The sequence below is a fragment of the Vombatus ursinus genome, unplaced genomic scaffold, assembly GCF_900497805.2.
Source record: "Vombatus ursinus unplaced genomic scaffold, bare-nosed wombat genome assembly UNPS02014932.1, whole genome shotgun sequence".
Lineage (NCBI taxonomy): Eukaryota > Metazoa > Chordata > Mammalia > Diprotodontia > Vombatidae > Vombatus > Vombatus ursinus.
In genome coordinates this window covers 15814202-15840350 of record NW_020954710.1, presented here as the reverse complement: position 1 = coordinate 15840350, position 26149 = coordinate 15814202, and the positions used below count along the sequence as shown (strand labels likewise).

Here is a 26149-nt window from a genome sequence, read left to right as displayed (position 1 = left end):
AGATCAGAATCTAAGCGATTCTGTTTTTTCTTCTTCTTTCAAGTACGATAATGAGTCTCAGCTTTCCTTCTTTTTTTTTTCTTTATCAGTTTACCTGTCCACAGCACTAGCCGCTCCTCCAAGTATTAAGTTTTTGTGGGTAGGTCTTTTTTTGCACTGTTCAGCAAGCTGGGGACTATCCTTCTTTTGAGAAAGCAGACAGGGAGGGTTGATTAGAAAAAGATGTGAATGAGGCGGGCTGGCCTCGTCAGCATCGAGCAAAGCTTGCAGATCAAAGTGTTCGCCTCCACATTCGTGGTTCTGCCGATGTTCCGTGAGTTTGCCAGGCCCATTAGATGTTGTAGAGGAATTTCTCTGCTCAAAATAGGACTCTCTTTGAAAATTGACTTCAGTCATGAATCCCCCCTTTCTGCAAATTCTGATTGTAATCTTTTCCCTTTAAAAGGTTAAGGTAAAGGGTGGAGGCTGGAGGGAGAAGCTTATTTCCCTGTTTTCTCTAATTAGGCAAGTGGAGACTATCAGCAGAAATATTAAACACACACACACATACATATATTGGCAACATTAAAAAGAGATGAGAGTTAGCATTTTTCATTACCATTTATTTCTTCCTATTTTCTGTTAACAGAGTAAAATACTCAGCTTCTCTGCCAATCCTAGATTCTCAATCAGGACCCCAAAGGTCATCTGGTCCAACCTGTAGCCACAGCATGATCTCCTCTCTGGCATTCCCAACAAGTAATTATCCAATCCTTTTTTTAGAGAACTCATTATCCACCCTTTCCGTCTCCCCTAGACCCCTAAAAGGCAGCTTCATTCCATTTTTGGACAGATCCAATTGTTAGGACATTTTCCCCGCTTTTATATAAGAGTTGAAACCTGCCTCTCTGTAACTCCTGTCCATCGGTCCTGGTTTTGTCCTTTGGGGCTAAACAGAATGAGTGAAATCCTTCTTCTATGCTACAACTCCATGTGTCTGCACAATGTCTCCTCTTCACCTCCCCCCCAAGAGCCCCTCTTACACACTTGAACCTCCTGAACTAATTGCTTTGTTTCCCTGCAAGACATTTAGAGCTCATGAGATTTCTGCTTAGTAGTAAGGTCTTTATGCTTCCATGTGGATGATTTCATCATTTATAAATCATTTGAAAAAGAAAGCACTTAATTCCTATGATTTGCCTGTCCCTGGAATGTTTTTTCTAAAAAAAAAAAAAAATGTTAGATTCCCCCAATCTGAAGTGAGGGCTTATCTTTACCACAAGCTTCAGGAAAGCCTAGGTATCAAGGTTTCCACCTCAGTTCAGATGATTCTAGGTCAAGTACACAAAACACCAGTAGAACCCCTCTGTTCTCGACTCAGGGATTCTGGTGGAATGATGAAGGTGCTAGGAATCCCAGGACACCATATTTGGAGCAGCAGAGAGTTCAAGGACCCTGCTGGTCTCTTTTAATCTCTTTTAAATTCCATGTTGTTTCCATCACTGGTAGCTATAGCATCATGACCACAAAGCACAGAAATGGTGTGACTGGAGCAGTTGCTAAGTCACCATGTGCCCTAGTGGGCTGAAGGAGGCTAATGGTAAGGGGAGGCCACATTGCTGCCCTGGTATGTGTTCCAGACATACCGTCATGTTAAATCAGTGGAAATGACTATTCTATTTCCCCCAACCACCAGGCGGCTGCTAACATTTCTCATGCATCAAATTTACGCCCTGCTAGAACGACCAGACAATTGGGTCAAATCCAATGAAAACCATCAACCATACCGGTGGGTTGACTGAACTAACCAGTTGTTGTACGTGACTGTCCAGGTCAGTTGGCCTTGTTCTCCTGGGAAGAGGTAACTTAATCTTTCGTCTTGTCCTGGGACCCAGGATTCCAGCAAAATGAGAAGGGATAGTTGACCATGTAGGACATGGTAGGCCAGAATGGGAAGAAATGGCCATGAGAAAGAAAGCCTTTTCAAGGGAAGAGACAAAAAAAAAATACTTTCTTTGATGTGCCAGCTGAGGTCTCAGAAGTCTGTCCTCTTTATCTCTGTCCTGTTTGCATATGCCTAAGTTGGTATACCCATTTTTTAGACTCTAAGCATCAGAGTTTTAGGTATCTTCTCCCACCCCACTCCTACCCAGTTGACTTCAAAATGCTCAGCCCTAGTGTGTTTGCTGAATCTGAGGGGAAAAAAAAAAAAGAAAGGAGGGATTGAGGTAGCCAAGTTTAGGGAGAAGGGCAGCCCGCCCTTAACTGCCTGTTACAGACCTAATAGGGAGTGAGTTGGCAAAAGCTCTGATCTCAATTAGGAACATGAAGGCAAAACTGTTCCTGGTTGGCAGTCAATTCTCCCAAAGCCATGAAATTCTTTCTCTCTTGTGTTGAGTGATACTGTGATGAAAGCATCCTTACATCCTGAGGACTTAAAAAAAAAATGTTGTTTTTTTTTTTTTCCCATGTGGCAGAACTGGACCAGTAGAAAGAATGCTGGATCTGGGTCAGAGCACCTGGCGTCAAATACCAGTTATGCCACTTACGAGTTCTGTGACCTTGGGCAAGTCACCGAACCTGTCTGGGCCTCAGTTTCCTCATCTGCAAAATGAGGAGGGTTGGATGAGTTGACCTCTAAGGTCTCTTCCGGCCCAGATGCTATGACCCCATGCTCCTCCTTTTCATTCTTCTCTTTCTCTCACTCTCCTCTATTTTTTTTCAATAATTGTTATTGTTATTGTTATTATTATTATTATTATTTTGCCTATCATGGATTCTTATGATTACCACTTTTGGAAAAAAAGATGAAGAAGGCAGCTTAAGTTTCCAAATGTGTAATTCACTAGTGAACAGTCACTCAGAAGGTTTCTTTTGGCGATATTTTCCCCGATCGCCACTCTCTTCCAAGCAATGTCTTCTCCAGCCTGCAGGAAAAAAAAAAATAAACAAAAAAAAAGTAATTTAAAAACATAGTTATATCACGCTTGTTAAGAATCCTGAATTTAGGCATTTTCTGTTGTTTCTTTCCCCATTGTTACGAGACCTGTTTGATTTAAGGTTCTTTGTTGTTGTTTTTGTTTTTTTCTTTTAGGGCTGTATAGTGTTGGGAAAAAAAAATAATCAAATTGTAAATGTCTGGTTCTCATATAATGTTTCAAAACCATTGAGAAAGCGGATGGTGCTCGTCCTGTTTCACTTCGGATTGTATATTGCTTCGGTTATGTTTATAAGTAAACTGTGCATGACTCGTGTTTAGCGGTCATTACTGTGTCTGTTTGTGAAATTTTTATGAAAAACAGAAAAAAAAAATTCCGTAGATGCACTTATGTATATGTGATTAGGTTCGACGTCCAGGACTAGAAATCGGGGACTGCTCAGATGACAAGGGGAGAGGGCAGTTCTTAATTAATTAATATGAAAATCGCTTGTGGGAGAATAAATGAGATTTTAAAAAAAGATATGAAGTGTAGAAAATCATTAAAATGAGCGATTTTTTTTTTTGCAAAATTTCATTTTGATGCTTGTGATAAAGACAAATGTACTTGTGTAGAGAAATTCCTTTAAAATAATGACTAGGAAAAGCTGATTTTGAGGGTAATGCTGTAGATTAGGAATGTATACCAAATGTAATCTTTCCAATGCTATGATGAATTTATACATGAGATTGATATGCAATAAACCTGTGTGCTTTTCTAAGACCGGTGCTGCTGACTGTTATTGTGCCGGGCCCCCAACACCTGCCCCGGAAGGAAGGGAGGAGTGGGGAGGGGATCCTCACCAGGAACAGTGAAGAGAATGCTTTCAGTCAAAGCTGTAGCTACCTCTTTTCGTGCCTGGGGCAAGTGTGCTCCAGATCTCAGAGCAACATCGTGTGGTAGAGGGAGAGAAACTCTGGGACGTAGAGAAGTTGAGGGCAGGGAAGGGGGGGGGGGGGAAGAGCTCTCACTTAGGGTGCTTTTCTGGTAGGTTCTGATTTTGACTTACTAATTTTTTTTTTTTTTAGGCAATTGGAGTTAAGTGACTTGCCCAGGGTCACACAGCTAGTAAGTGTCTGAGGCCACATTTTTAACTTAGGTCCTCCTGACTCTGGGGCTGGTGCTCGATCCACTGCGCTACCTAGCTGCCCCTTAACTTACTATTCTTGCTAACTAGGCCTGAGGCTCAGTTGTATCCACTGAGGTCAGCAGCCTATAAATTTCACTGCCCTAGGACACAGCCCTTATCGCGTTGGCCTTGTTGTGGTTTTGGTATTAACATTAGGTGAAAAAGAAAATGAATGCTCTTCACTCTACCCATCCATCCCTTCACTCCCCCCCACTCCACTCCGGCATGAAATGGAATACTCCCATCCCTTTTCCTATGGTCTAGTGAAGCCCCTCCCCCCTTTCCTTCAAGACCCAGCCATGGGTCTCTTCCATGGTTTTTCCATCCTAACACTTCTCACTTTCCCTTGAATCACAATTATCTGGTGTACATCTCATTCTCTCCCTCTCATGCCAGTTAGATAGTAAGCTGCCTCTTTTGTAGTTTTTCATCATATCTCTTCCCTTTCTAGTAGAGGGAAAGGTCTCTGTCATTAGAACCCTAACTAGCAATGTTGGGGCCCGGAGCAAAGATCACAAACAGAACCAGACCCATGGCAAGTAGCAGGAAGCATACCCTCAAATCAGCTAGCAGTACATATATACATGTATGTACGTATCTATGTACACACACACACATATACATGTGTGCTTATGATAAAGACAAATGTGCTTGTATAGAGATTTCCTTTAAATAATGACTAGGAAAAGATGATTTTGAATATAATGCCATAGCTTAAGAATGTATATGAAATGTAATCTTTCCAATGCTATGATGAATTCATATACAAGATTGTGTGTGTGTGTGTGTGTATAAATATATATATATATACATACACATATATTATAAATAAGAGAGAGGGGGAGCGGGAGAGAGAGAGACTATGATCTCATCTGTCTAAAGAACCTCCTATTAAAACTTTCTGAAGTGTGACCCCCTCATTTTACAGATGACAGAAGTAAGGCACAGAAAGGCCAAGCAACTTGCCCAGGGTCATACAATTAATTAAATGCATGGGGTAGAATTTGAAACCAGTTCTGACTGACTTCTAAGGCAACTCTTGAACTACTATCCAGAGGTGTCGAACATGGCACTGAACATTTGGTCCACAACTAGGTAAGAATATACTTGAGAATTTTTTTTTTTTTTGTAATTGGGGTTAAGTGACTTGCCCAGGGTCACACAGCTAGTAAGTGTCAAGCGTTTGGTCTGGGGCCATATTTGAACTCAGGTCCTCCTGACTTCAAGGCCAGTGCTCTATCCACTGCGCCACCTACCTGCCCCAAGAAATATTTTTTTAAAAAAATAAAAATAAAATACAACATAATGTTAATTTGTGGTTTTCTAAGTCAATATGTGGACATCAAGAAACCTTATGTATGGTTTAGTGGCCCTATTTCTACTTGGGTTTGACACTGATTTTTGCTGTGCTGGCTTCCATCATTCTATACTTCTCTTAAGAGCATCATAGTTACTGAGGAGTTGCTGATTTGCATTTGGAGACAGGATTTCTCTTTCTTTTTTTCTTTCTTTCTTTTTCTTCCTTCCTTCCTTTCTTCTTTCTGTTCCCTTTCTCACTGTCTCTTAATATCTGTTTCTCTGTCTCTCTGTCTCTCTCTGTCTCTCTGTCTCTCTCTGTCTCTCTCTTTTCCTCCCTCCTTCCACCTGCTCAATTACTCTGTGTTCGTCTCTTTCTCTCTGTCTCTCTGTCTCTGCTGCTCTGTGTCTCTCTGGCTCTCTCTGTGCATCTCTCTGGATCTGTTTCTGTCTCTCTCTCACACAAGCTCCATGAGGACAGACTATATTTCACTTTGTGTCTTTGTATCAGCACTGCTTCAAATAATGCCTGGTATCTAGTAGGCGCTTTAATAAATGCTTGTTAAATCTAATCAAACTGAAGATCTAAGTCCCTCTCTGCTGCAGCCTTGAACGAGTCATTGGACATTTCTCAGCCTCAGCTTTCTCACCTCTAAAATGGACATAATAGTACTTGGTTTTCTGGTGGAAAGCTCTGTTTGGTTTAGGGGGTCCCCGCACACCTCCGGAGCTTTGTTCATTTTTTGTAGCCAGTGGGCCCCCACCTCCATTCCTGGTCCCTTGAGTTTTCCACCCCCTCTCACGGCCTAATCAAAGAAAAAAGCACATGTGGTCTCTGCCCCCCACCAGCTGGTAATTTAAGTACCCAATCTCGGACAATAAAGGGCTTTTCCACACATACCAAGATATTCAGTTGCATCCCCATTTCGAGCTGTCGTGGGAGATCGTTAGAGAAGTCGTGGCCGGCTGCTTCACAGTCCTAGAGAAGCCCCTCCCTGTCTACTAGACTGTCCGGCCCTAAGTCGGACAATGGTTCCTTCCACAGACTTCTACAAGAGGCAGGGACCCCTTGAGCAAAGGATGCAGGCAATTCAGCGCCATCCGACTCATTCCACTGAGAACTGACTTCTCAGCTACTGTTGAGCGTGGAGAGAGGGAGTGGGCAAAGGGCCAGCCTTCGGGGATCTAGTCCTGACGCTGCTACATCCTAGCTGTGATTATTTCCCTTATCAGAACCCCCAGAAAATTTCTTTAAAAGTAGCAGAGTTGTTGGTCCACTTTAGCTGAAGAGAATTTTCACACGTCAAAAAAATCACAGTCTGGACACCTTCCGCCATCCCTCCCAAAATCGCTTCAGATGAGATTTTGGGGATCCAGGGACAAAAATGAAACACAGCCCCTACTCTCAAGGAACTGATATTCTACTGGGGAGATTTTTTTTTCCTTTTGGAACTGATCTATGATTTCACTGATACAAGGAAATACTCCTTGAGGAAGCTTTGAGGCATTTAGACAAGTACCTGGTTGGTAACGTATAGTCTCTTAGAGGTAAAGTTGCTTGTCCAGGGCCACACAGCCAGGCTGTCATGAATGTAGGTCTCAAACCCAGGTCTTCCTGACTTTGGTAGCTAGCTTGCTACCACCCTGCCCCCTTACCCCACACTGCCTTTAACTGGGGAAGATACGACAAAGTAAACTGGACAAAAGTAAGATAATTGGAGGAGAAGTCAGGCGTTTACAACTAAAGGAGATCAGGAAAGTGTTCCTGGTTGGTGGTGATGCTTGAGCTGAGCCTTGAAGGAAGCTAAGGTTCCTAAGAGGCTGAGGTGAGATGAGAGAGCTCAGGTGGGTGGGGGGGAGCTTGTGCAAAGGTGTGGAGGTGGGAAAAGAAATTCTGAGTTTGGGGAAGTTGCTTCAATTTCTACTGCTTCTGTGTCCTCATCTGTAAAATAGGGGAGGGAGATTGGACACGATCGCCTCATAGGTCCCTTCCTGCTCTAAATTTATGATTCTAGGTCCAAAATCTAGGGAGTTGTGACTTTAAAAAAAATCTGTCTCTCTCACAGAAAAGCACGTCTCCATGGGGAGATGTTAAGGTGGGGGGTGGGGAGAAGAGGGGGAGAGGTGGCTAAGGGTTGGGGAGTGGAGGGATTGGAGGAAGCATTTGAATATTTCAAGATTATTTTTCCTCCTGATGTGACTAACAAAGAACCAGGCACAGTCTCAAGCTATGGTGGTCAGACATGCAGCTTTCAGGGGGAGCTCGAGGTACAAAAATGACTTGAAAGCCTTCTCTCTGGGAAATATGTTTCCCTTCTCTTAGGACAAATGATGTGAATTACAAAACTGATGAATGGCCCGCGTTTCAAGAAGTCATTCAGAGTGATCAGATGACAGGATCCGACGTCCCACACAATAGCACCTCCCCGGAGTTCGGCGTGTTAGGGTTTTAGTCTTAGCTGAATGACTGCAAGTGAAAATCCTCCCATCTTTGTTCCGTCTGGCAACCTTTCTCCTTATTAGCCCTGGAGGGGAGAGGGAAAATCTATTGGATAAGAGAACTATCTGATAATAGAGCTATTGTGAGGGGGACCCCAGAGGAAAAAAAAGAGAACCGAGACTTTAAGAGAATATTGCTGACAAGTGGACTTTGTCTGCCCCAGCCCTCGTAGCTCACCAGAGAGTGATGAGAAAAAGGCTTCATTTGGGAAAAGGGGAAAGGGGGGAGGGGAGAGGAGGGAAATCAATGAGGGCGGGATGGGGGGGGGGGGGAAGGCTCAGAGAAATGGGTCAAAGAAAGATCTGTTTTCTATTTTTTTTTAATGGTTTTTAAAGTTACCGATTAGATTCTTCTGGGGTCTAGTCTGTCTACTCATTCTTGACAGAGATGGCTATTTCCAGCGTTGATGATGGTGTTTCGGCCAGATGTAAGACTTGTCAGCCATCCACATGGGGTATTGCCAAAGAGAGAGGTGAGATGGCCTCCGAGGACCTTTTCAGCTCCAGATTTGTGGTCTTGTGGTCCTCTGATACCTGTGTGGCCTTGGACAAATGACCTCTCGGTGTCTCTTATCCTCCCTTGTAAAATGAGGGCATAGCTGGAAATGGCCTCTGAGGCCATTTCTGGATGTAGTCATCTATGGTTCTGAAATCAGAAAAGCACCTGCTGTATATGTAAGGGCAGAAATGACCGTTCCCGGATGAGTTCCAGTGCAAGGACACGCAGGTAAGGAGATGGTCCTGTACCCCGGTGAAACGATCAGGAGATGGGAGACCTGAAGCAACTGACGAGAGCCGCACCTCCCTGGGACCCCTTACCAGGACATCAGAAGACCCTAGGAACACAGATTGAGAGCTGGAAAGTGGTCCTCTTATCCCACCCTCCAAATTTGACACATTAGAAAACTGAGGACCAGAGATTAGATGACTTCCCAAGATTACACAGGTATTAAATGGCCAAGCTGGGATTCAAACTCAGACCCAGTGACTCCAATCTAATGCCCTTTCTTCCTTACTGGGAACCATTATCCAGATGAAGGCAGGAAGGAACGACAAAAGTTGTTTTGTTGTTCAGTAGTGTACAGCTCTGTGACCCCATTTGGGGTTTTTCTTCTCCAGCTCATTTTACAGATGAGGAAACTGAGGCAAACGGGGTGAAGTGACTTTCCCAGGGTCACCCAGCTAGTAAGTCTCTGAGGCCAGATTTGAACTCAGGAAGATGAGTCTTCCTGATTCTAAACCCAGTGCTCTATGCACTATGGCGCCACCTGGCTGCCCCTTTATTCATTACCATGAACCATTATCAGGATTAAGGCTGGAAGGAACCCCAGGCATTGTAGACAAAGCCCTGGAGTCAGAGAACCCAGGTTCCAATCTCATTTCCAACACTACCTGTGTGATTTTAGGGGGAAATCACTTCCGCTCCCTTGGCCTCCGCTTCCATCCCTGCCATCTCTAGATCTATGAACTGAAGTCTTCTATTTCCCAATAATGAAAATAGAATCTCTCAGACACAGTTCAATGCCATGAAGCTGTCGTGACCCACCTGGGCTTTGGGGAAGAGATGAGGAAATGCACCTCCCTCCTTTCCTTATAGAGGTGGGAGCTGTGGACTTCGCATCTCATCCATTGACGTGGCTTTGTTAGTGGGGCTCCCTTGGAGGCAAGGGAAGCATCGCCGGTAGATGGGGTGGGGATATGGCTGCGTGGAAATGACGGTGATATCCATGAATTTTAAAAATAAAGTGGAGGGCCATAGATTTAGAGCCAAAATGAGACCATCTAGTGCCATCACCTTATTTTGTACATGCGGAAACTGAGACCCAAGAAATCCAATGATTTGTCCAAGGTTGCACAAGTTAAAAAAGTAGAATGTGAACCCAGATCCTCTACCTCCAGAGCTAGTCTTCTTTCTACTGTACTTTGCTATCATCTAGTTCACTCTCTCATTTTACGGATGAAGAAACTGAGGCCCAGAGAGAAATGATTTACCTGAGGTCACACAGGAAATAAAAAATGGAACCAGTATTCTAAGCCTCGTATTCTGCCTCCAAATGTACTATGGTCTCCCTTCAATCCAAGAGTGTAAGTGCTTTCTATCTGTATAGGGCCATCAGAGACCAATGGACCTCCGGAGGAAAACTGGGGACCATGAAAATCACTTTACCTGCCCTGAGTGAGGCCTCTGTACTTTTCAGATTCTAAAGCACCCTCCATGCCTTTGTCAGGCTGGCCTCCCTCCTCAGAATGCCCTCCCTGACCTTGGCCTCTTAGAACTCCTGACTTCCTTCAGAGGATAGCTTAGGATGCTGCTTCTGATCCCCTCCATGCCCTCCTATACCCTGGAAATTACTTTGTATGGATTTTTATTTACTTAGCTGTGTAGGAACTGCAACCCGCCCCTCCACATGCACCCCCATAGTATTCTCAAACTTTAATGGTTTTCTTTTTCCAATGCAACATTTATTGAGCGCCAGCTGTGTGCAGATTATCTCCAAGTTTTCCTGTTTCTTCTTTGTTTATATCCTGTGATACATAGAAAGTGCTTAATAAATATGGGTGGAAGGAAGGAAGAGAAAGAAAGAAATGAAGGAAGGAAAGAAGAAAAGGAAGGAAGAGAGGGAAGGAAGAAGGAAAGAAGAAAGGAAAGAAAGGAGGAAGGAAGAAAAGGAAAGGAAAAAAGGAAGGAAGAGATGGGAGGAGGGAGGGGGAAGAAGAGGAAGGAAGGAAAGAAGAGAGAGAAGGAGGGATGGAGAGAAAGAGGAAGGGAGAAAGAAAGGAAGGGAAGGAGGGAGGGAGGAGGGAAAGGGAGACAGTCCCAAGAAGCAGTCATATTCCCAGGAAGTAGTCAATGAGATGCCTTTGAACTTTAGAGAGGACTGTGCCAAGCTGGTGGGGCATCTGGCAGGGAGCTTTGCCCTGGGCTCATCAGCAAGGTCACACTGCGTGCCAGCCAGTGTCCTCCCGCTGCCAAAGGGATGAGTCCCCAGCCCCCACCTCACCAAGGGGAACAGACATCCCCTGTTCGGCCACTGCCCTCCTCTCCACCCACTGGTCCCTCTCCCTTTCAGAGCCAAGACATAAAAGTTTCTGTCAACAGCCTTGCTAATAACCTCACTGCATCATATTGAGGTCACCGCAGAGACCTCTCCTGGCCCGGTCCCCAGTGAAGCCTGGCATTATGTAATAGGTCAAGGAAATAAACTGAAGAGAGCGTGACAAGGGATCCTGTTGTGGGCAAGAGACCTCCCACTCCAAATGCTTCTTCAAGGAAAAGGGGCGGCTTGCTGCCCTCTCGGACAGAGACAATGCAAGGCTATCTCCCGCTGGCAGGTGCACGTCCTAAGCCTGAGATGAGGGGGAGGGGCAGAATCAGATTCAGAAAACAAATGGGGGGGATCAGAGTTAAGTGAATGAGGGGGGCTCAAGTTGGAGTCAAGAAAACCTTCAGAGCCTCCCCCAGAATCCCCATCAAATTCAGAGTCCGCTGATGTCATAGATCCCAGCAGGAGATGGATGTCTATTCATTGTGGATGTTGTGGAAGGGTGTGTTGTTCCAGAGTGGACTAAGCGGTCTCTGAAACCCGCAATACCTCCTATTCCCTCAGATCTGGGAAGATCAGGCTGGGGGAAAATCAGAGGAGGCTCAGGCTGAGAATCAGCGGGCAGGCAAGGGCTGATTTTTCTCCCATACTCTTAGACCAGGCTTCACTTTCCGGGCTGGAAGGAAGGGAATCAAATCGTAGTTACTCTGACCTTCTTCCAATCGTAGGATTGACGAATGACGTGGACACTGACTAGACGTATAAAGATCCGGGGTGGTTGGGGGATAGGGGGACATGGGGAGGGGTAATGAGATCACTGGAACTGGACTCAAAAAACCTGCGTCTGAGAGCTGGCGCTGCTGGCCGGCCCTTGCCCTTGGGGAAATCAGGTTACTCCGGGCCTCAGTTTCCCTTCCTGTAAAATGAGAGGGCTGAAATCTAACTCTAATTCCAGCTCTGGCATTCTAAGGTTCTATAACGTTTTTGATTCTTTTCCGCCAAAGCTTCGTTGTTCCCAGGAACATTGAACTTTTTGAGTTAGAGGAGAGATGCACACCTCTGCCTTCCTGGCAGATACCAGAGGGACTCATGAGACGGAATTGACATGATCTCTGCAGAAAATGTTTAGGTTTAAAGGATGCCAATGGGAGGAGAGTCTGAAGACAAAAGTCACCAACATATTTTTTTAGAAATTTGTGGGGAAAATCTGAGACAAAAAAAAAAGTTGCTTCCTCTTCCCCTTCTTAAAAAATTCCTCCCCCCTTTTCCTTCTATGTAATTTTCACTTATCCTTATATATATAATTTTATCCTTATATTTAATTTACCATATATGTAATTTTCATTTATCCTAATATATAATTTTCATTTTCCTTACATGTAATGCAACAGTGGCCAATCATGAAACATTTATGGGGAATAGCCTCTGATACAAATAAAGTTGAGACAGCTAGATGGTATAATACCTGAGTGTCAGGTAGGCCGAATATTGACTTAGAAAACCACAAATTAACATTATCTGTGCTGTATTGTATTTTTTACTTATTTTTGTTAAACATTTTGTTAAGCAGTGACATTTTAATCTGGTTCTGCACTCAGGAGTGTTGGGAGATGGGAGTAATACTCTCGTGTAAGGGATAGAAGTGCTGGACCCAGAGTCAAGAAGATATCAGTTCAAAAACTGCCTCCGAGACTTCCTGGGTAAATCACTTTAACCACTGCCTGCCTCAGTTTCTCTATCCACCTCCCAGGGGTGTTGTGAGGATGGAATGAGATATTTGAAAAAATCTTGGAGCACTCTATAAATGCTAGTCATGGATGTGTATCTAATGTGAAGGGGTTGGATTGGAAGGTCTATATCCCCTAGATTCTGTGGTATCCATAGATGTACCCTGCCTGCTCCCTCCTTTAGGAGAGCCTGTGGCTGGAGAGAATTCTCTTTCTCTGTAGAGGTCGTTGTGGGTGTGCTATGCCCGAGAGCGGCCACCAGAGGACAGAGTGTCCCCAGATTTCCATACTGGCAGCTAGTGGTACTACCATAGATTTAATAATAACTGACTCCTTTCAGGTTTGCAAATGCAGGTTTGCATACATGATAACATTTGTGTATGTTATCTGACCCTGGAGCCAAAGAAGCCAGGTTCAAATCTTGCCTCTGATTCTTACTGTGTGTCCTTGGGGACTTCCCTTAACTGTCTCATTCCCTATACAGATTGTAAGCTCCCTTGGGTCAGTGCTAAGACATGGGGTGGAGGGAAGGATTGAGAGGAAGGAAAAATAAGCATTTATTAAATGCCTACCATGCACCTGGCACTGACTGTGCTAAATACCTTTACAAATGTCATCTCATTTGATTTTCACAACAACCTGGGAGGTAGGTACTACCATTACCACCCATTTTACAGTTGAGGAAACTGAGGCAGATGTGAAATGATAACAACAACTAACACTTATTATGTGCCAGTAGTTGTACTAAGTGACTTACAATTATTATCTCATTTGATCCTCACAACAATTCTGAGAGAGAGGTGCTATTATTATCCCCATTTTACAGATGAGGAAACTGACACAAACAGAGGTTAAGTGACTTGCCCAGGATCACACAGTGAATAAGTGTCTGAGGTTGGATTTGAACTTGGGTTTTCCCAAGACTCCAGACCCAACACTCTAGGCACTGTGCCATCTTGATGCATATGCCTTCTTTAATAAATACTTGTTCATATGCCCAAAGGGCTATAAAAATGTGCATAACCTTTCACCCAGTAATACCACTTCTAGATCTGTATCCCAAAGAAATCATAAAAATGGGAAAAGGACCCACACGTGCAAAAATATTTATAGCAGCTCTTTTTGTGGTAGCCAAGAATTGGAAATTGAGGGAATGCCCATCAATTGGGGAATGGCTGAACAAGTTGTGGTATATGAATGTCATGGAATACTACTGTGCTATAAGAAATGAGGAGCAGTTCCCCGTGCCACGGCTGCATTAGGCGTCAGGGAGCACGAGGAACTGGCATTGTTCTACAGAGGTACCAGGCAGAGTGATGATTCTGACATATGGGATGATACAGCATTGATAAAAGCATATGACAAAGCTGTGGCATCATTTAAGAATGCTTTAAAGAATGGTGAAATTTCTGGAACTTCAGACAAAGTGCTGGACCGAAAAGAAAAAATATTAAGAACAGAAACAAGAAAAAATGTAACCCAGACCCACTGAAAAAGTGAAAAGTGGTGATTCCTGTTGTGCAGTTTGGTTTGAAGATGGCAACATATATCCAGCTACTATTGCTTCAACTGATCTGAAAAGAGGAACATGTGTAGTAGTTTACACTGGCTACAGAAATAAAGAAGAACAGAACTTGTCAGAACTTCTTCCAAGCAGCGAAGGAGTTGGTGATGAAGAACCTATTCATGAAAATGAAAGTCAAAGTCAGTATTCAGCAGATGAAAGTGAAAAATCCTCCAGATCACCTGGAAGTAAACAGAATCGTATCAAATTCAAAGCTGCCCATTGGGAATTCTTATTTCCCTCCTCCACTACCACTTCCTCTCCCAGTGCCAGGGCTAGGCAAGCCTGGGCTGGAATTCAGTGGCCCACCACCCTCCCTCACAGGCTGGCCCCCACCTTTTCCTTCAGGACCACCATTGATTTCCCCACCACTTCCCCTGTCTCCCGATTCTCCTGAAGATGCTGATACTTTGGGAAGTGTGTTAATAGTCTGGTAGATGAGTGGTTATCACACTGGTTACTCTCTGGGCTTAAAACAGCATCAAAAAGAAGGAAGGCACCAGCACTTCAAGTAAAGAGTCCAAATCTCTCCCAAGCAGAGTGGTATTTTATCCTGTCCTGGTTGCCATGAACAAAGTTGTTTTGTTTTTTTTTTCCCCTCCTCTAAGAAGACTTGACTGGAGAGCGCAATCCATTGTATAATTGTTGAATATGTTCTACCGTACACAGGTTTTTAATTTCTTAATCAGCAAAGTATATTTAGAAAAAGGATTTTGAATAGTTGAATAAAACAGTGAGAATGTGAAAGTCCTAAATGTTGAAAACTCTTAGTCAACTTTATTTTTATGTTAATAAAGTTTTACTTTTCAAAAAAAAAAAAGAAATGAGGAGCAGGTGGATTTCAGAAAAACCTGGAAAGACTTGTATGGACTGACGTTGAGTGAAGTGAGCAGAACCAGGAGAACGTTGTACACAGTAACAGCCACGTTGTGCGACGACTAACTTTGATAAACTTAGCTCTTCTCAGCAATACAAGGATCTAAGACATCTCCAAAAGTCTCATTGATGGAATGCTTGGGTACTTGTGTTTGGGTACTTGTGTTTGTACTTGGACCCTAATTTCTCCCTAGTCTCAGAAACACTGTCTCTGACAATCACTACCCAGCCCAAGGACACTGTGCCTAGCAATTACTCATGCATGGGCCCCAGCAAGACCCTTATCTCTCTCCCTGGTGCAGCTACACAAAGCTGGGTGAGAGTGCTGGGTTGCTCAGGCCCCAGCCCTCAGATCATGTCTCTGGAAGCCTCCCAATTCCTTAGTAAGTTCCTGTCTTGTGAGAAAGCTTTCCCTTGTTGCAGAGCATTCTCTCATCAAGACAGAGGGAGATGGGTGCCTTGCCCAGCCCGAGGAGTTTTGTCCTTGGCTGGCCCAAGGATTCTTCCTCCTGCCAGACTCCCAAGATCCATATCTCTGTCGTCTCCCTCCCTGTCTGGTATACTTTCTGTACTTTCCCATCCATAGCTCCCAAAGACACCTGGAACTTTAGATTACCTCCTTAGTGTCCCCGGCATTCCTTTCCCATGCCCTTTTCCATATAAACCCTAACTCCATCCTCAGTCTCTTGCAGGTTCCTTAAGAATCCTTGCCTGCTGAAAAACATGATGATAAATCTTTGCCACCTTGACTTAAAGAATGCTTGAGTCTGTGAATTCATTCCAGATGACCCGTCCTGTACTCTGGTCTTTGAGGGGTCTCAACCTCTCAGACCGCAACATCATGATGTAAAGTGCTATCCACATCTAGAGAAAGAACTATGGAGTCTGAATGCAGATCGAAGCATACTATTTGCTTTTTTTCCCTTCTGTTTAGTTTTGTTTCTTCTTTCTTGTGGTTCCTCCCGTTGGTTCTAATTATTCTTTACAACATGACTAATGTGAAAATAAATAAACAAATACCTGTTCAAGGACTGATGGTCTTCATAATATCCCTGTAAGGCAGGCCCTTTATCATCCCCAGTTTTACAGATGAGGAAACTGAGGCTCTATATAGGAATAATAACAGTAACTCCTCTACTAGGTAGTCATTGAGTGGTCTGTTGGGGGGGATCAAAAAGATAATGGACAGAAAGCATTTTGTACAGGGTCCTACGGTTAGTAATCCATCAATCAACATTTATTAAGCACCTACTATGTACCAGGGCAGCTAGGTGGCACAGTGGGTACAGCTCCAGGTGTGAAGTCAGGAAGACTCATCTTCCTGAGTTCAAATCTGGCCTCAGAAACTTACTAACTGTGTGACCCTGGGTAAGTCACTTAAACCCTGTTTGCCTCCATTTCCTCATCTGTAAGATGAGCTGGAGAAGGAAATGGTAAACCTTCTCCGGTATCTTTGCTAAGAAAATCCCAACTGGGGTCATGGAAGGTCGGTTGTGACTGAACAAGATTTCACATAATTCATATTGCCTCTATCCATTGTACCACCCAGATGCCTCTGCTATGCAAACATTTAAACACTATATGAATGTTATTATTATAATATAATATTATGTACATAATTATTATATATGTATATAATGATGTATATAATAAAAATATATTATATATGTATATAATTATTATATATTGTATATAATGTATGTAATTATATAATTATAACATTATAACATAATTATATGTTATAAACTATTATTATAGCAGTAGCAGAATTTCAGAACAACAAAAAGGCTAAAACAATTCATTTGAAATGTTCTGTAAACATTTAAGCACTACAAATTATTATTATTATTATTGTAGGAGTAGTAGAGAAAATTTTAGAGCTAGAAGCAGCAGCAGACTTGGATGAAAAGCAGTCTCTGTTGCCAGCTACTGGACATGTTTTCCCATCAACCCAAGGTCCTTTCAGACACCCCAAACCTGAGGGGTCTCCGAGGAAGCCCAGGGTGGCCATGTGGCTCCAGAACATAAACACCTGTTGCTAAAACCCAGCACCAACCACATCTGCCTGGCCGGTGCTGGCACAGCCTCTGGGACCCTGCAATGCCCTTCCTGAAGCAGCAGAGGGCACGCGCAGCCTCCTCTCAGCAGGTTTGGGCACAGGCGGGACCGGGAACGATGGGCAGAATCCAATGGGAGAGAACATTCTTCCCCGTCTGATATCGGAAAATGAGATCTCTAACTTTCTATGCACGGAGAGGAAAAGGCCCGGAGGGGAAGTGGTGGAAAGAGCGCTGGCCTCTTGGGTCAGCTGACCTCCACCAGATGCAAGAGATCGGTGTAATTAATGGAAAGGATGCTGGATTTGGCAGATGGAGAATCCGGGATCAACCCCAATTCTTGGTCCTTGCTACTGGTGACTTCTGACAAGTCATTTCCCCTCTTGGACCTCAGTTTCCCCAACTGTAAGATGAGGGGTGACCTCTGAAGTCCCTTCCAGCTCTGAATCTATGATCCTATGACCGCTCTGTGCCTCAGTTTCCCCATCTGTAAAATGAGGGGGGCTTCTGAGGTCCCTTCCAGCTCTGGGTCTAGGCTCTAATGGTACAGCAGGGACTCAGAGCCGTAAGGGAGCTGGGGGACTCCAGGGAAGGAGGCCCAGGTTGAGGGTCAGAGGGGACCTCAGACATCATGGCCCTGAAAGGGATTCCTACTGTCACATACCCAACGCTCGGGCGTCCAAGGTGGCTACTTGGAGACCCCCCCAGGGAAGGCAAGACCGCCATCTCTCTTGTGTGCCCCGTTCACTTTTGGACAATTTTGGAAGTCTCTTTTTTTCCTCTGGCATCAAGCCTACATTTATTTCTTTGTGACTTCCCCCTCTGCTCTGGGCTCTGCTCTCTGGGGCCTTCTCCAGGCCAGCCCTTCAGATGGTTGCAGCTGGCCAGCTATATTGTCCCGCTGGAGGCTCATCTTCTCCAGGTTAAACACTTCGGATTCCTTCCATAGATCCTCCTGGGGCTTGGACTTGAGGGAGGCCCTTCACAACCCCTCTGGACGCTGCCTGGCTTCTCAGTGGCAAGCACCAGCTGAGGCCAACAAAGAAAAAAGGGGGGGGCGTAACTAAAAGGTTAGTTGATCAGCGAGAAAACAACCAGCTAGCTGCACCAGAGCCCTGATTTGGGTGCTGTGGAAGGCTGCAAACTAATGGGAATCAGAGGACGAACTCTGCCCTTTCCTTCTCTTCTCTAGGCCTCTCTTTCATCATCTGGAGGATTAGATTGTAAGCTCCTAGAGGGCAGGGACTGTCTTGTGCCTCTTTTTGAATCCTTACCACTCAGTGCTTGGCACATAGTAGGTGCTTAATGTTTATTGATGCCCAGCACTTAGCACACCCTGCACATAGTAGGTGCTTAATAAATGCTTATTTATTGATAGACTGAAAGAATTGGACTTTGCAGCTATAAATCTAGGATCCCAAATATGAAGCCCTCTCCCCAAACCTAACACAGTCACTGGCACCATGAATTGAAGAATGACATTCATAGTGCAGAGGACCTGGCCAGAAGAATCAGAATCCAGACAGCCCGGGGTTCAAGCCCCACCTGTGAGGCAGACTAGCTTCCTGACCTTGGTTAATCCCTTCCCCATCCCTCAGTGCCCAGCCCCCACTCCCCACTCCCAAGGCAGCTCTCTAGGAATGCCTAATTTGCTTTGGAAAATTGAGTTCCTTCACCCATCGAACTCCTCCCACTAAGGAAATCCCAAGTCCCAATAAAAGAAACCAATCGGGTGTTTTCTGCCCCAGCATCTAGAATGGGGTCCCCAGTTCTTGGCATCATATTTCATGAAGAGGCATGGACAACTGAACTTGTTAAAAGAACAGACACTGCTAATTTTATAGCCTAGGGAAGGTTTAAGGGGAGAGAAAAAGAATAAACCTCCATCACATGGAAAAGGTAACCGGAAGGACTCTGCTGACCCACAGCATGGAGAGATGAGGTAGAGAAAGCTTTGGGTATAGAGAGGAGGTAGTTGTTTCCCTGGGGCCCAGAGAAGTGCACAGCTACCAGAGCTGTTCAGAGAAGGTCAGGAGGCTTGGGGAAGGGTAGATAAGAACTGGGGGGGGGGGGGGGAAGCAGAGGGGAGGACAACATGAGATCACAGATTTGCACAGAAAGACAAATCAATCATAGACATTTATTGAAGACCTACAGCATTAGTGGTTCTTACATAACCTGAGTCTGAAAACTTGTTTTTTTTAAAAAATATATTAACTATTTAAATTCAATTGGTTTTCCTTGTAATCTTACATATTTTTGTTACATGCATTTAAAAACGCGATTCTGGGAAGGGGTCCATAGCTTTTTCCAGACTGCCAAAGGAGTCCAAGACATAGAAAAGGTTCAGAATCCCTGGCCTAGGTTCCCTACACTGAGTTAGTTGCTGTTGCATCTAGAGAGAAAAAGGTCCAGTCCAGAACTGCCCACATGTAAGCTTACCCAAATATATGCACGGGTATAGAAAGAGATAAATTGGAAGACACACATATGTAGGCATGCATACATATGCACACACAATAAAACATGCAGGCATACATACACATAAACACACACACAAAACTTGCAAACATATGTGTGCAAGGATAAACAGATGCATAAGCCGTATTTGTAGACACAGGCATGCATGTGAATTCCCATGCACAGACGAGCATAAATCTGCATATGCATTCAGATCTCCATGCATTGCCCCTGGCGTGCAAACACTCAAATCAACAAGGCACACTTATGGATTCTTGCAGACATAGACGTGCACACGTACCCACACATTCTTAAAGCGTACTCAGAAGTTGGAGAAGACGGAGAGGGGGCACCTAAGCCGAGTTGGAGAGGTGAGGGGGCCCAGTGCGGGGTCATGAAGCACAGCAATCAGGGCGCCTCCTAATTCCGGGGGAGGGGGAGGGGGCTCGCTGCGCGGAGAACGCCACGAGAGCCGGGCCCAAGCTAGCGCGTGCTGCGCGTGAGTCCCCGAGCTCGGGCAGCGGATTTTGCCCCAGAAGGTGGCCCTGCGGCTCCGCCGTCACGTGGACTCGTCGCTACCTGGCGCAGCAGGTAAGACGGAGGGCGGGTCGGTGACGCAGGGCCCCGGGCCTTCGGACCTCGGCCAGCCCTTTCGCTGCCTCCCCCAGCTGTCCGGGCTGACAGCGACCCCTCCCAGCGCCGAGCCAGGTGAGCCCCGCCCCGCCCCGGCCGCCAGGTAGGCAGGTGCGGCCGCGCCGGCCCCGCCCCCTTCTCCCTACCCCCGGGCCCGCCTGGCCCAGGCTCGGCGGACCCCAGGCAGCCGGGCCAGCCCCGTCCCGCCGGCCACGAGCGCGCCCCTGGCCCGGCAGCCGGCCGCTCCTGCAGCCCGCGGACAGCCCCAGCCCCATCCCCAGCCCCGCGATCCCGGGCGGGCGGACAGGAAGTGGGAGGGGAGAGCAGCGCGGGGGAGGGGAGGGGACGGCCGGGCGGCACTGCCCTGGACTGGACCGGACGGGACGCCACCGGAGCCGCTCGGCGCTGGACGCTCCGCTTCCCCGGGGGCTGCGCCGGGGCGCAGGTGAGACAGCGGCCGCGGGGCAGGGCACCGGCCGGCCCCGAGACTCCTTTTCTTTCCTTAACTTTTTCGGGACTTTTTTTTTCCCTGCACGTTTTAGGAAGGGGGCACTGTGGCTGCTGGGCGCGCCTTGGAGGGGGCTTGCGGAGGGAGGTCGGGGATGGGGACCCCACAGCTGACGCGTGCGGGGTCTGGGTAGGAGGGTGGGGAACCCGTGGGAAGGGAAGGTGCACTGCCCCGGGACAGCAGCAGGACCGGGGATCCTGGCAGCCAGTTGGGCGGCCTCCCCCCGTCCTTCCCAGGAATTTGGCTTGGTCCGGGCCAGTCCATAGGTGCCTCCTGACCCCTGCTATGCGGCTTTGGATTCGGGGGCCGGGATGTCCCTCCGCGTCTCCTGCGCCCCTTCCCTTCGCCCATTTTGTTCATTTTCTGGGAGATGGAGGGGGGTGGGTGGAGATGAGACTTCTGGAAGGACTTCCTACTCGGCTGGGCTGAGTCCCTGGGGAGGGGCTGTTGAGAGTTAATCTGTTACCTAACTGAGCTGAAAGGTTCGGAGAGACCTCCTCTCCAATGGGAACGGGCGGAGACGGGGAGCTCGGCTTGCTGACCTCCAGCTGGGCTTCTCCGAGGCTTGGGAAGGGAGAGCCTTGCAGCCAGATCCCTCCAATAGCCCCCCCCCCCCCCCCCCCCCCCCGGTATTGGCAAAGTACTCAATACTTTCCCATGCAAATAGCGACCATTTCCATAGTGCTTTCCAATTTGCAAAACACCTTACATTCATTATCTAGTGAAGGGGGATGCTATTATTGTTATTATTATTATTATCCCCCTTTCTTATAGTTTAGGAAAATGAGGCCCGGAGCCAGAGTCTTTTTCTAATCTAAATCACAGTATTTTGGGTGAGCTCCAGAATCAAATGCCTAGGTTTGGCATTCAGAGCCCTTCCTAACCCGGCCTCTTCTTGATTTCCCAGTCATCTTTATTTCCCCTTGGGATCCAGCTGCAATAGCCGGGTCCTTCTCTCCAGCCTGGAATGGTTCACCCTACTCACCTTTGCTTCTTAGCTCCCCTGGCTTGCTTCTTGATAGATCTCAAATCCCACCTTCTATCTGAAGGCCTTTCACTATCCCTGCAGCTGCTAAGAACTCCCTCTGCGTAGATCTCATGTGTGCCTAGTTATTTATCTGCTCTTCCTGCAACCTCCCCATCACTTCCTTGAGGGAAGAGATTATTTTATTTTTGCCTTTCTTTGTAATCCCACGGATTAGGGAAATTCCTGAAATACTTTTTGTTATTCAGTCCCGTATGACTCTTTTTGCCCAGGATCACACAGCTAGTAAGTGTCTGAGGCTGAGTTTGAACTCAGGTCAAGCCTGACTCCAGGCCCACTGTTATCACCTAGCCTACCTCATTGATTTCTTTGGTATGAGGAACTCCCACTACCAGTTCGAGTCTTAAGAGATTGCCGGGAGCATGGAGAGATCTGGGGACTTGTCTAATAAACATTTACAAACCTTATCTAATTTGATTTTCACACTGGCCCTTTGAAGTGGGTGGTGTTCTCCCTCTTCTTTTGTAGAAAATGAAACTCTGAGGGATTATGACAAGCCAATAGTCCCCACCTGTTTACTCTTTACATATGGAGTTCAAACTCAGATCTTTCTGAAGAAGTCTAGCATTCTCTCCAGTGGGTCACCCAGCCTCTCTCAGACTCTTTTCAAGTCCTTTATAGCTCATGAGGGTCCCAGGACTTGAAAATCCAAGATTATGGATGGAGAGCCAGTCCTCACTGCAACCTCCAGTGTGGGCCTGGCCACTGGGGAGGGCGAGCGTCTTCATCTGAACTCTGGCCGATTCTATTTCTAGCTGGCTGTTAGAGACTAGCCTTATAGCTTACATCTTTATCTCCTTCCTATAAGAAATGCTTTGTGTGCTGGTGATAATGCACTGCCTTGTGACTGCAGCGCCTGCTGCAGGGGGATCTCTGGGGGTTGGGTGCCTTTATGTTCACAAGTAGAGAGGGACTCAGGGAATCGTATCATTTTCCCCACCCGTTCTTGGGAGATGGGAAGGGGGAGTCGTGGTCTAGACCAGCACTTCTTAAACTGCGGGTCGAGACCCCACATGGGGTTCCCATTTGGCAATAGTTAAAGGTTTCTGAACGTGCAACCACCAAAAATTAATTAAAAATCAAACGCGTAATGAATCCAAGGTGTTTCTGGCAGTGTTTGCCCATGTTGCAGCTTGCAACTTCCTGCAGCCTTGTTTCTGAACACAAAGCATGCACACTTTGCACTACGTGTGCCCTCAGGCCATGCACTGCCCTAAATGAAAAAGGGTGGTGAGTGGAAAAAGTTTTAGAAGCCCCGGTCTAATGGAAAGAACACACACAGGGCTTCCTACCAGATTCTAGACCCGGCTCTTTCACCGACCATCAGAGTGACCTGCAGAAAGTCACTTAGGTGCCCAAACTAGGCCTCAGTTTCCTTATCTGCCAAATGGGGATAACAGCTATTTCATGGAGCACAGGGAAAATCAAATGAGATAATCCATGTGAAAATATTTTTAAAAGTCAGACGCACTTAAGCCCACGCAAGATGGTGGTTATCAGTAATTATCTCCATTCAACTCTTGGGGAAATGTGGGGATCAGGTCCAGGGGGTCAGGGGAAAAATCTGTGCAGGGTCACTGACCAAGTAGAGCTGATGGTTGCAGATTCCCAGGCCTGGTCTTCCTTATATTGCTGTGGCTTCTTTTGGGTGTCGGGGTCCTCAAGGTGCTGACTGCCCAGGTCCCCAATCACTGGTCCTGGCGCCCCCGGGCCAGCAGAGAGAGGTTCAGAAAGTGTTGCCGAGAATGTGGATGTTCGGCATGGTGACAGACTTTGTGTCTATGCCATACAGCAGGTGATTGATGGACCTGGGTGTGTTTGGTGTAGACAAGACTATCGAGGGGGGAACAGGATAGCTTTCTTTAAGCATTTAAAGAGCCATGAGATTGAAGAGCTACTAGGGCAGGCCAAAGAACAATTGGGTGGAAGTTAAATTGAGGCAGCTTTAGCCCCCATACAAGGAAAATCTTCTTTCTAATGAGAGCTGTCTATAAATTGAATAGACCACGTCGGGACAGAGTGAGCTTCCCATCACTGGATGACTCCTCGTCAGGGGTCAGTGCGACAAGCATTTATTTGGCACCTGCTGTATGCTAGGCCCTGTGCTAGGCGCTGGGGCTAAAAATACAAAGAATGAAACAATCACACTCTTAAGGACCTTACATTCTAATGGGGAGACAAGTTCAGGCATGTTTTTCAGGGTGTTCTTGTCCCAGTATGGATTGAACCCAATGGCCTTGAAGGTCCCTTCTAACTCTGACCTTGTAACTTAGAATCATCACTGTACGGGTAGGTGATGCAGTGGATAGAGTGTTGGGTCTGGAGTCAGGAAGACCTGAGTTCAGATCTAGCCTCAGACACTTACTAGCTGTGTGACCCTGGGCGAGTCACTTAACATCTTTGCCTCAGTTTCCTCATCTGTAAAATGGGGATTGTAATAGCACCTACATTTCAGGGTTGTTGAGAGGATCAAATGAGATAATATTTGCAAAGTACAGTGCCTGGCAAGTAGAAGGTGCTTAATAAATGCTTATTCCCTTCCTTTTTATACAGTCATTTGGTGTATTCTGTGCCCTAGGCCTCAGGCCGCTCAAACACACACACACACACAGTCCAACACAGGCCCTTCCCAGGGAGTTCCACCGTCCCAATAACTCACATTTGGCTGTCGATATAATGTCTGCAGAACGTTTTTCTTACAGCAACCCCGAGGTAGCAGACCTATATAATGATACCCATTTTGCAGATGCGATAATGGGAGTCGGTGATTTGCCCAGGGTCACCAGACTTGAAGTCCATTCTTTCTGGGTCTCTATATGCAGCATTGTTTGCACTAATGCAGGAAGAGCCTCCCAGAAACACAGGCCCTCTATCACCCAGAGATCTTGGTTGGCGATCACAAGCTCTTTCTCCTTCCCAAACAAACAGCCTTTGCAGGGGCAGCGTGACAGGGCCGTCTCTAATAACCACCAGCTCTCCTGGCCCATCCTGGCTCTCCCTGCCTTTATCAGCTGTTCATGTTGGGCCTCAGAGGGGGAGAGCCTGGTGCCCTCCTGCCCATCCCTGGCAGCAGCTGCTGCCTCCATCCCCTCGCAGGGCACTGGCCTTGGCACCCTGACTGTGAATTACTGAGGAAGGGGGCTTTGTGGTCGCCCAGACTTCCCCCGCCCTCCTTTTACAGTTGAGGGTATGGACGTTCTCGGGAGGTTACTGCACTTAGAGAGCTGAAATTTGAACCTCTAACTGAAAATCCCAGCACTCTGCTCACTATACCACACTGGCAAGGGGAGAAACAAGCATTTATTGAGCACCTACTATGTGCCAGGCACTGTGCTAAGCACTTTACAGATATTATCTCATTTGAACCTCCTAACAGCCTTGAGAGATGAGCTCTATTATTACCCCCCATTTTTCATTTAAGGAAACTGAGGCAGACAAGAGGTTAAGTAGCTTGCCTGGGGTTATGGTGTCTGAGGCCAAATTGGAACTCAGGTCTTCCTCACTCTAGGCCCAGTGCTCTATCTAATAGACCCACACCACCTCTATAATGAAATATAAAGGGTCTGCCTAGAACAACCCTGTTTTGCTGAACCAGGAGAATTGCTTTGTCCAGTGATTGCCCTGGAGGTCGCATCTCCAGCTCATTCTTGTTCAGGAACACTGTTGAGCCTAGAAGCACTAATCTGACCCTGTTCCTCCACCTGCTCTAGAATCTTTCCTGGCTCCCCAGTCCCTCTGGGAAAGCAGACAAGCAAAGTAACAAAAATCTACCTCCTCTGTCCCAACATTTACAGGCTCCCCCATGGTCTGGCTGCAGACTTACCTTGTGGTATTTCTCTTCACACGCTCTGTGTTCTAGCCGCGCATCTCCTACCTCTGCCTTTGCGTGGGGTGTCTCCTGTGTGTCTGGGGTGCTCCCTCATTTCCTCCACTGATAGAATCCCTCGCTTCATTCAAGTCTTACCCTGAGTCAAGCTTTTCCTCAGACCTCGAGCTGTTAAGGGCATGTTCTTTCTCTGTCTCTGTCTGTGTCTGTTTATTTCCCCCCCCCTTCCTCTCCCCCCTTCTTCTCTCTCTCTGTCCCTCCCTCTTTCTCTCTGTCCCCCCTTCACTCTCTCTCTTTTCCTCCTTCCTCCTTTCTTCCCCTCCTCTATCTCTCCTTCCCTCTCTCATTCTCCCCCCATCTTTTCTCTCTCTCTCCTCCCTCTTCCTCCTTTTCTCCCCTCCTTTCTGCCTCCCTCCGTCTCCTTCTGTCTCCCTCTTATTCTTTCCCTCTCCCCCCTTCCCTCCCTTTCTCCCCCTCCCTACATCCTTCTCTCTCTCTCCCCATCCCTCTTACTGTCCCTCTTTTTCC

General features: G+C 46.4%; 1 protein-coding gene and 1 pseudogene across 2 annotated transcripts in view; both read left to right on the top strand.

The window, feature by feature from the left end:
- The first annotated feature begins 228 nt into the window (after positions 1-228).
- On the top strand, positions 229-20007 carry LOC114029450 (annotated as a pseudogene).
- Positions 20008-20301: 294 nt separating this feature from the next.
- LOC114029498 (rho guanine nucleotide exchange factor 16-like) overlaps positions 20302-26149 on the top strand; it is a 70110-nt gene continuing 64262 nt past the window's right edge. Inside the window, exon 1 of one of the 2 annotated variants that reach the window (XM_027843968.1) lies at positions 20302-20317. The gene's annotated coding sequence lies outside the window, so the exon portion shown is untranslated. Of the gene's footprint in view, positions 20318-20641; positions 20688-26149 lie in introns of those variants that run through there. The other variant, XM_027843967.1, reaches the window with a different exon arrangement.